This window comes from Sprattus sprattus, assembly GCF_963457725.1.
Source record: "Sprattus sprattus genome assembly, chromosome: 13".
Classification (NCBI taxonomy): Eukaryota; Metazoa; Chordata; class Actinopteri; order Clupeiformes; family Clupeidae; genus Sprattus; species Sprattus sprattus.
In genome coordinates, this window is record NC_137911.1 from 12,767,308 (window position 1) to 12,776,047 (window position 8,740).

An 8,740-nucleotide genomic window follows, 5' to 3' on the forward strand; every position below is an offset into this window, starting at 1 on the left:
ATCGAGAGTGGTGGTAGGTAGTGTTTACGAGACACTACACACACTGAATTGTGCACTGAATTGTATGCCTCACACACACTGAATTCTGCAAGCAGGTCAAAGTTGAGAGTAAGTTGTGTTTCACACCTAGTGATGAGCTTTATTACAGAACATGATTATGAGTAAGGGAAATAACCCCTGCCTTTTACAATGTGCATGAAGGAGAACAGATCTCTCTATGAATGACACTAACAATGGGCTTACCCTTATTCCCCCAGGATTGGAGAACACTGGGGGGATTTGTCTGCCGTTTAGGTAATCCTGTCACACTTAAGTGTGGTTTTGTCTTGGTTTGACTAAAATTGTCTTGGCTTTAGGGTAAAATTGCAGCCCCAAGCGAAGTTTCTTCATGTCTGTATACTGGGTATGAGAATGTGATAAACCAGATTCCTACTGGTTATATGAACAGCCTATTGCTTTGGAGTTCTAAACTCTAGCAATATTTGTTTTGATACCAAGTTTTTTAAGATGCCATTGTGCATTCTCCTCTCTAAGTATAACGGTGACGGAGGTAGGTAATTGTATCACAGTTACACACTGTCCTGATATAGTTCTCGCTCCTGGGCAACCATACACTTTGGGCTTTTTTCCCCCCTCAAACGTCAGGATTAGTACTTGAAGGTATAATAAGCTTGTCAGAGGCTTGGAGTTGAATACAATATGCAGATAGAGTTTTGCGTCAAACATTAGAATGCTGTGAGGCGCCCCAGGTTTAATTTTCAATAAATAATTGTTAGATATCACTATTTCTCACATATATTTTATTTCAGTAGTATGAGGATAGTGGGTTTCTTCTTATGTTGCAGTGGTTAGCTTTGGCTTGGATGGGTCTGGATTGAGATATCCGTTGTTGAACATTTTGTTGGCTTGCTCTAAACTATTTCCAAAGGCTCCTGCAGGACCAGTGGCTGCTCAGACCACATCATGTGCTGCTCTGTTGAAGACAATAACCTCTTTTGGGGAGGATTTAAAAGGTTGCTGAATGTCACTCTGCTTTGAAGGCATTTGCTGAACTGAGTTAGTTGAATGCGTTGTGACAATTTTTTGCGCTCATTAAAACCAATTGATATTCCCTGGCACAGAAGCACAGAATGTAAGTAAAATATAGATTATGGTCTGTGATCCGTTTTATTGCCCAATTTCTTGAAGATATATAACAGTCAGCTATGGTAACTGACATAAAACTGACCTTCTAACCTCCAATAGATTTTAAGTGCTGCACTTTGTAACTTGTAATGATTTAAGACGTTAATAACCCGGTAGCCCTGAATCATGAGAAAGGGAGTATGCTTTGTGAAGACCTGAATTTAAGAGTATCTGTGTCATATTCTAGACAATTAACAGTTTAAAATATCGAGTAACACAATGATATTTTTTTCAGCAGATGTTTATATTATATCCGACTAGAGAGGTACAATACAATTAAGGCCATAGTGTGTTAAGGCTGCCCACTAAATATGTTTTAGGGAAAAGAAAAAGCTAAATCGGTCTCAAGTTACCACCCATGTATGTATCTTTACATATAATTTCATATCTTATGTATCGTATATTCCATACTATGTTTTATATAGCTTTGCAAACTTTATCTATAAAGTTTGTGAACACATTGATGGACATTGTGGCCTGAGAATGGCAAGCCCTCCAAGTGTGGTCACATGCGTGAAGATCCACCACCGTAAATGCGGCCTCGTGTTCGGCGTCCTCATTTCCTTTGCACCTGAGCCATATCACACATGTGGTTAAGGTCTGTAAGGATAACAGCAAGGCATTCGGTGGCAGAATGTTAACCATTGCTGCTTTGAACATTGCCCAGATCATGTGCTTGCTCGAGTCTACTCCAGTAATCAGCTTATGGAGTTCCTTGAATGCTTCATGTCACTTTGGGAACTTTATTTTTCCAATGTCTTGCTAACCAGGTTGAGAAACCTAGGGCTTGGACATCAAGTGGGAAAATCATTTCAAGGAGAAGGTGATTTCGTTTTTTTCTTTTTTAGTGATGGTTTACTTTTGTCTTTTTTTATGTTTAACTTTTTCTCTTTCTTTTTCTCATTATTTATCTTTGTTTCCCTCAGAAGAAAAACAAAATCTGCAGATGTTTAAAACCCCCCAGATTTCTACCATTTTTCTCTGTCAGTTTTGGTTTATATCACTTTCTCCTCCCGCTCTTGAAGGTATATATTTCTGCTCGGGGTTGTGCACACACATACACAACAGATTTATGGATCAGAGCTGGATTGAGAGTTTTGACCTTTCTGCTGCACAACCGTGAGGAGAGGCTTTGATTTGGAGGAGATTGCTGAGGCAGAGGTAAAGGCAGACTGTTCTAATACCCTCCCTTTAGTTTCATTGGAGATACTGCCAGCAGGAAATACTTTGGTTGAGTTGGGCAGCTGGCCAGCTGGTGGGAGGTGGGTACATGGGGCAGGGGATTGGGGTGGGGTGGGGGTTAGGGTTGGGCAGAGGGGACAGGGGACAGGGGGCAATCTGATGGTCCACAAAGTCCAGATTGAGATTCTTAATACAGTTGCAGTCTGTGACAAGTGCACAGGGTGCCAGGTTGTAGTGAGGTTATTCTGTGTCCCTTCAGCATAAGAAGCATCCACCTTCTCTCCTGCTCTCTTACTGATGAGCTCTCTCCACTTAGTTCTCCTTGAGGGGTCGATCAAATGATCACAGAGGATGACAACACAAAATATCTGCTTGCTTCTTTTGACCTTAGTGGCTGCTCTGCTTTGAACTAAACGGCACACAACACTTCCTGATGGACCACGATTACCCTTTTGTGGCCCACATCAACATAGCCCAAAAGGAGCCATCTCCTGCCTCACTGTATCACAGTGTATTTGTCAAGTTGGCCTTGATCCAAATCGATAGTCAGACCTGCCCAACCACAGCTTTGGCATCAGTCTGCTGTGGGAGTTCGCTCAATGGTGTTTTGAGCCCTCAACTTCGACTGCCAGGCAGCGGCTGCCTGGAAGGTGGTTCCGCCCCCAAAACTCTTATCCAATCAATGTGCTTCCCACCTCCAAACCTCTGGTTCCGCCCCCAAACCTCTGGTCCAATCCAAACACTTTGAGCCCAAATTCAAACTTTCTGTATAGTGCTCTCATTCCAGCTCCAACTTCATTCTACCTCTCAGCAACGAGTGAAAGCTCCAACTTTACAAAGGTATGTAGCTAATATATTTCTATTTTAAACATGAAATGGCTAATTGTGTTTGCTTCAGGGCTGTACATGTAAGATGGGCCAGCTAATGTTATGTTTAGCATGCAATATGTTAACCATATTTAAAGATAGATCGTGCTAATCTTAGCTGTGGTAATGTCTTTTCAACCTGCTAGCTAGCTCAATCTGGTTAAAACATTAGGTAACAGTAAGCCTACAAAGTAAAATGTATTACTGTAGATTAATCACTGTATAAAATGGGCCGGCTAATGTTATCTTTACCATGCAATATGTTAACATAAAGATAGATTATGCTAATCTTAGCTGTGGTAATGTCATTTCAACCTGCTAGCTAGCTAAATCTAATTTTAGCTGTGGTAATGTTATTTCAACCTGCTAGCTAGCTAAATCTGGTTAAAACATTAGGTAACAGTAAGCCTATAAAGTAAGATTAATTACTGTAGATATGTATTTAAGTGATTAATTACTGTAGATATGTATTTTAGTGATTGTTAATGGTTAGTGGTTATCTTTCAAATGACGTTGAGCTGCTTTGGAATAAGGGTAACTCTCAGTCAGCCAATTGGTTTTAGATACCTGTGAGGCACTTGATGTTGAGACTGGTTGACTACCAGGCTGCTTACTAACACTGGGTAACTCTCAGGCAGCCAATTGGCTTTGGGTGCCTGTGAGGCACAAGATGTTGATACTGGTTGACTTCCAGGCTGCTTTGGAATAAGGGTAACTGTCAGGCAGCCAATTGGTTTTAGATACCTTTGAGGCACTTGTTGAGACTGGTTGACTTCCAGGCTGCTTACTAACACTGGGTAACTCTCAGGCAGCCAATTGGCTTTGGGTGCCTGTGAGGCACTCGATGTTGAGACTGGTTGACTTCCAGGCTGCTTTGGAATAAGGATAACTCTGAGGCAGCCACCAGTTGTTGTAATAGGCTTTTTAATAGACTTCATACAGGTGACTTTGTGACAGCCAGTGGAGAGGAATCTAGGCATGGTGGATTAACGTTATGCTTTAGACTGCTTAACACTGGCCATGTAGCCTACAGTTCAGGTCATCACAAGATAAAATAGTTTAGGATGTGTGTCTCAGGGAGTCATAGGCTTATGTTTTCATACTTTTTCCCCGTTTCAGGCAATGGAGAAGAATTGGCTGAAGTCAATCGAAGATGGCTTAAAGAAGGAAAGGGACCCTAGAATCAAGCAATCCTTTGATATTCTTGAAGGGAATATTCCTGAGGATTTTTTTGAGGAAATTAGATTTTTACCATTTTCACATTATTCTGTATCAACTTGGTTACTGTGTGTATGAGTGTTGTACTTGGCCTTTCAATAAAGAATACGTCACACCCCATCAGTCATGTCTCTCCTCCATCATGTGTGTCCTCTGATGATACATTTTTTTTAAATAATTAATGTAAGTTGGGGTTTCATTAACTTGTGACACTCTACTGGAATAAACCCTTATGTGAAGCTGTAGAAATAAGTGTTGAAATTTATTTATTTCATTTCAGGCCCAGCTAGCTAAATGATCAGACTAGTTAAATCAAGATGCCAAGTTCAATACACTTCCAATTCATCATGTGTTTCCTCTGATGATACATTTTTTTTAAATAATTATTGTAAGTTGGGGTTTCATTAACTTGTGACACTCTACTGGAATAAACCCTTATGTGAAGCTGTAGAAATAAGTGTTGAAATTTATTTATTTCATTTCAGGCCCAGCTAGCTAAATGATCAGACTAGTTAAATCAAGATGCCAAGTTCAATACACTTCCAATTCAATACACATACACAGTGATGTAGAACATCTAGTTATTTTATTAATTAACAACAACAAACAACAGATTTTTTTATTTTTATTGTTAATGTTTGCGATGTGTGTGTCAACACACTTTTTAAAAACGTCAACTACCACCTCTACCATTCCTGGTCCCAAGGTGAGTGTAAGGAGTCCAAAATCCTCATTTGAGCACACCTGGTTGGCGAGGTGCTGGAGCTGTTGTCTGTAGGAAAAGATAAAAACATAAATTCAGGATAAATAATGTCTATTATACCTGTCAGAGCCCAGATATAGGATGTGGAATATTGCAAATTACTTGAACTCCGTGGCTCTCCCTGTGGCCATAGTGGGGTTTAGAGCAGGCAGCATGGCCACTTCTTTAAAATCAATGGCTGCCTGAGAGTTACCCTTATTCCAAAGCAGCCTGGAAGTCAACCAGTATCAACATCGAGTGCCTCACAGGCACCCAAAGCCAATTGGCTGCCTGAGAGTTACCCAGTGTTAGTAAGCAGCCTGGAAGTCAACCAGTCTCAACAAGTGCCTCAAAGGTATCTAAAACCAATTGGCTGCCTGACAGTTACCCTTATTCCAAAGCAGCCTGGAAGTCAACCAGTATCAACATCGAGTGCCTCACAGGCACCCAAAGCCAATTGGCTGCCTGAGAGTTACCCAGTGTTAGTAAGCAGCCTGGTAGTCAACCAGTCTCAACATCAAGTGCCTCACAGGTATCTAAAACCAATTGGCTGCCTGAGAGTTACCCTTATTCCAAAGCAGCTCAACGTCATTTGAAAGATAACCACTAACCATTAACAATCACTAAAATACATATCTACAGTAATTAATCACTTAAATACATATCTACAGTAATTAATCTTACTTTATAGGCTTACTGTTACCTAATGTTTTAACCAGATTTAGCTAGCTAGCAGGTTGAAATAACATTACCACAGCTAAAATTAGATTTAGCTAGCTAGCAGGTTGAAATGACATTACCACAGCTAAGATTAGCATAATCTATCTTTATGTTAACATATTGCATGGTATAGATAACATTAGCCGGCCCATTTTATACAGTGATTAATCTACAGTAATAAATCTTACTTTGTAGGCTTACTGTTACCTAATGTTTTAACCAGATTGAGCTAGCTAGCAGGTTGAAAAGACATTACCACAGCTAAGATTAGCACGATCTATCTTTAAATATGGTTAACATATTGCATGCTAAACATAACATTAGCTGGCCCATCTTACATGTACAGCCCTAAAGCAAACACAATTAGCCATTTCATGTTTAAAATAGAAATATATTAGCTACATACCTTTGTAAAGTTGGAGCTTTCACTCGTTGCTGAGAGGTGGAATGAAGTTGGAGCTGGAATGAGAGCACTATACAGAAAGTTTGAATTTGGGCTCAAAGTGTTTGGATTGGACCAGAGGTTTGGGGGCGGAACCAGAGGTTTGGAGTTGGGAAGCACATTGATTGGATAAGAGTTTTGGGGGCGGAACCACCTTCCAGGCAGCCGCTGCCTGGCAGTCGAAGTTGAGGGCTCAAAACACCATTGAGCTGGGAGTTCCCCACCAGGGAGTCTGCACTGGTAAATCCTTTCCAGGTCGTGCTGTAGGAGAGCTTTTGCTACACAGCTCCAAAGACTCCTGCTATACCACTGAGCACTAGAACCGCCTGTTGGTATGTGCATATGTTTTTTGGGGGGGGGATAACAGCAAAGGGAGAGAGACACGAGACTAAACATCACTGATAATGATTTACTGATTCCCATTTGTCAGTGGCTTTTTGGGCAAAATCCGAGGACATTTGAGATCCCGGTTACCCACATTTTGTTTTAGTGAGCATACAAAAAATACTTCACTTGTGTTATTATAGGGCCTTCATTCTGAGATGTAGTATAAGGAAACAACTCAACCTCTGTCATCTGGCAATGGTATGCAATGGTATGTATGTATGCATGCATGTCTGTAAGCATTTATTAATGTATCTGTCTATGTTTTTAGCAATCTAATTATCCATATAGTAATCGAACTATCTCTCAACCTGTGATTTGGTTGATTGCACTTCCTTCACATGCATCCATCCATCCAGCCATGTATGCATGCGTGTATGCATGTGTGCATACGTGTATGCATGTGTGTATGCGTGTGTGTATGGGTGTGTACATGTATGCATGTATGCATGTATGTATGTATATGTGTAGGTAGGTATGTACTGTATGTGTATACTATGTCTGCCTCTGTCTGCCCTTAGTTGACTGCTCAAGCTTCACATGCCTCTATTAAAATGATCTTTTGGCTCTCTTTCACTCTCTCTCTCTCTGTCTTTCTATTTCTTCCTCTCTCCTCTATCCCCACAATCATCCCTTCTCTCACACTTCTCCCATCACTCCTTTCATCTACAGCCTTCACACGCAAACACACACAAAAGCTTTTGATCTGACACCTTTGGCTGATCCAGACTCTAATGTATTGTAACCAGGGGTTTTTCTTTCTTTTTGTTTTTTGTTTTTTTTGCTTTCCCCTTTCTTTTTTAACGTCTAGCGGGGGATAATTGCATGTTTGTTTTGAGGCTTTACTTTTGTGGCTGACTCCTGAATGAGGAATTGCTATAAACTTGTGTGAGGGAGGGAGTGTTATTGTGGCATGCCTGGACGCATAGCACACGAACGGCTCTGAAGGTGCTGGGGGCTAGGGGCTCCACGCCGGCTCATAATAGGCTTCCCTGTGTCGCACTCCTCATGAGGAAACCAGAGAACGTGTAACACTGGGCAGGCAGCACATTTTCCTTTGGCAGTGGCCGGAGCTGGGCTTTGTTTGTGTCTTTCCAGAACACTTATTTCCCTCGGATCCAGAGAGTCCAGACTGATTGCAGTTTAGCATCAGAGTACACAATTGCCCTTTTCTCGTCCTCGATTTATCACCATTGAGTAGTTTTGAGGATGGCATTGGTCAAAAACATCCTCAATTGCCTCCGGTGTGATGCAGTTCAAAAATAAGGCCTGTTTTAAATCACACACATCTGATCTTTAAATCATTTATGATCCGCAAGGTGTCAACTCCACATCAAAACCACATCAGTTAAGATCCCTATCTTGTGCTTCAACATGTCTATAGTAATCACTTTGTGGAAACTTCAGAGAAGAGATAATCAGTAACTCTTCACAGACAGTGAACAGCTTTATCTCCCCTGTGAAAAGGTCATGATTGAGATGGATAAGCTCAGCAGAGAACAACTCATGCAACGCATGGTGGCTTTCTGATCATTCAGTGAAAAATGTGACCCAAACTGTGCTCAGCTTTCATACTGCATTCTTAAGTGCCCTTGAACACTGGTTGCCAAAATACACAATATTTATGAGTGGTACGTGCTCACCAAATTGTGTCATAATTTCCCACACTATGTAATTCAAGAGCCAAACATACACATGGTGCCCCTGAAAGCCACACAAAGTACACATATTGTTTTTCTTTAGTTTATCAAGATGGAATAGAGTGGCTGTCTTTGTAACCTCTCTATTTATTTAAATACACTTAACTTAAGCACTCATACTTCAGCAACCATCCAATATAACAAAACATGTTTATTTAAAGATCTTATACTATACTATGTATTTGTAAATATATATATATATATATATAGTATTTGTTTACTGTATTCAAATACTTTATATATAGTCTTTGTATTTACAATATTTACATATTGCACTCTAGCAGGGATTTCATATATTTA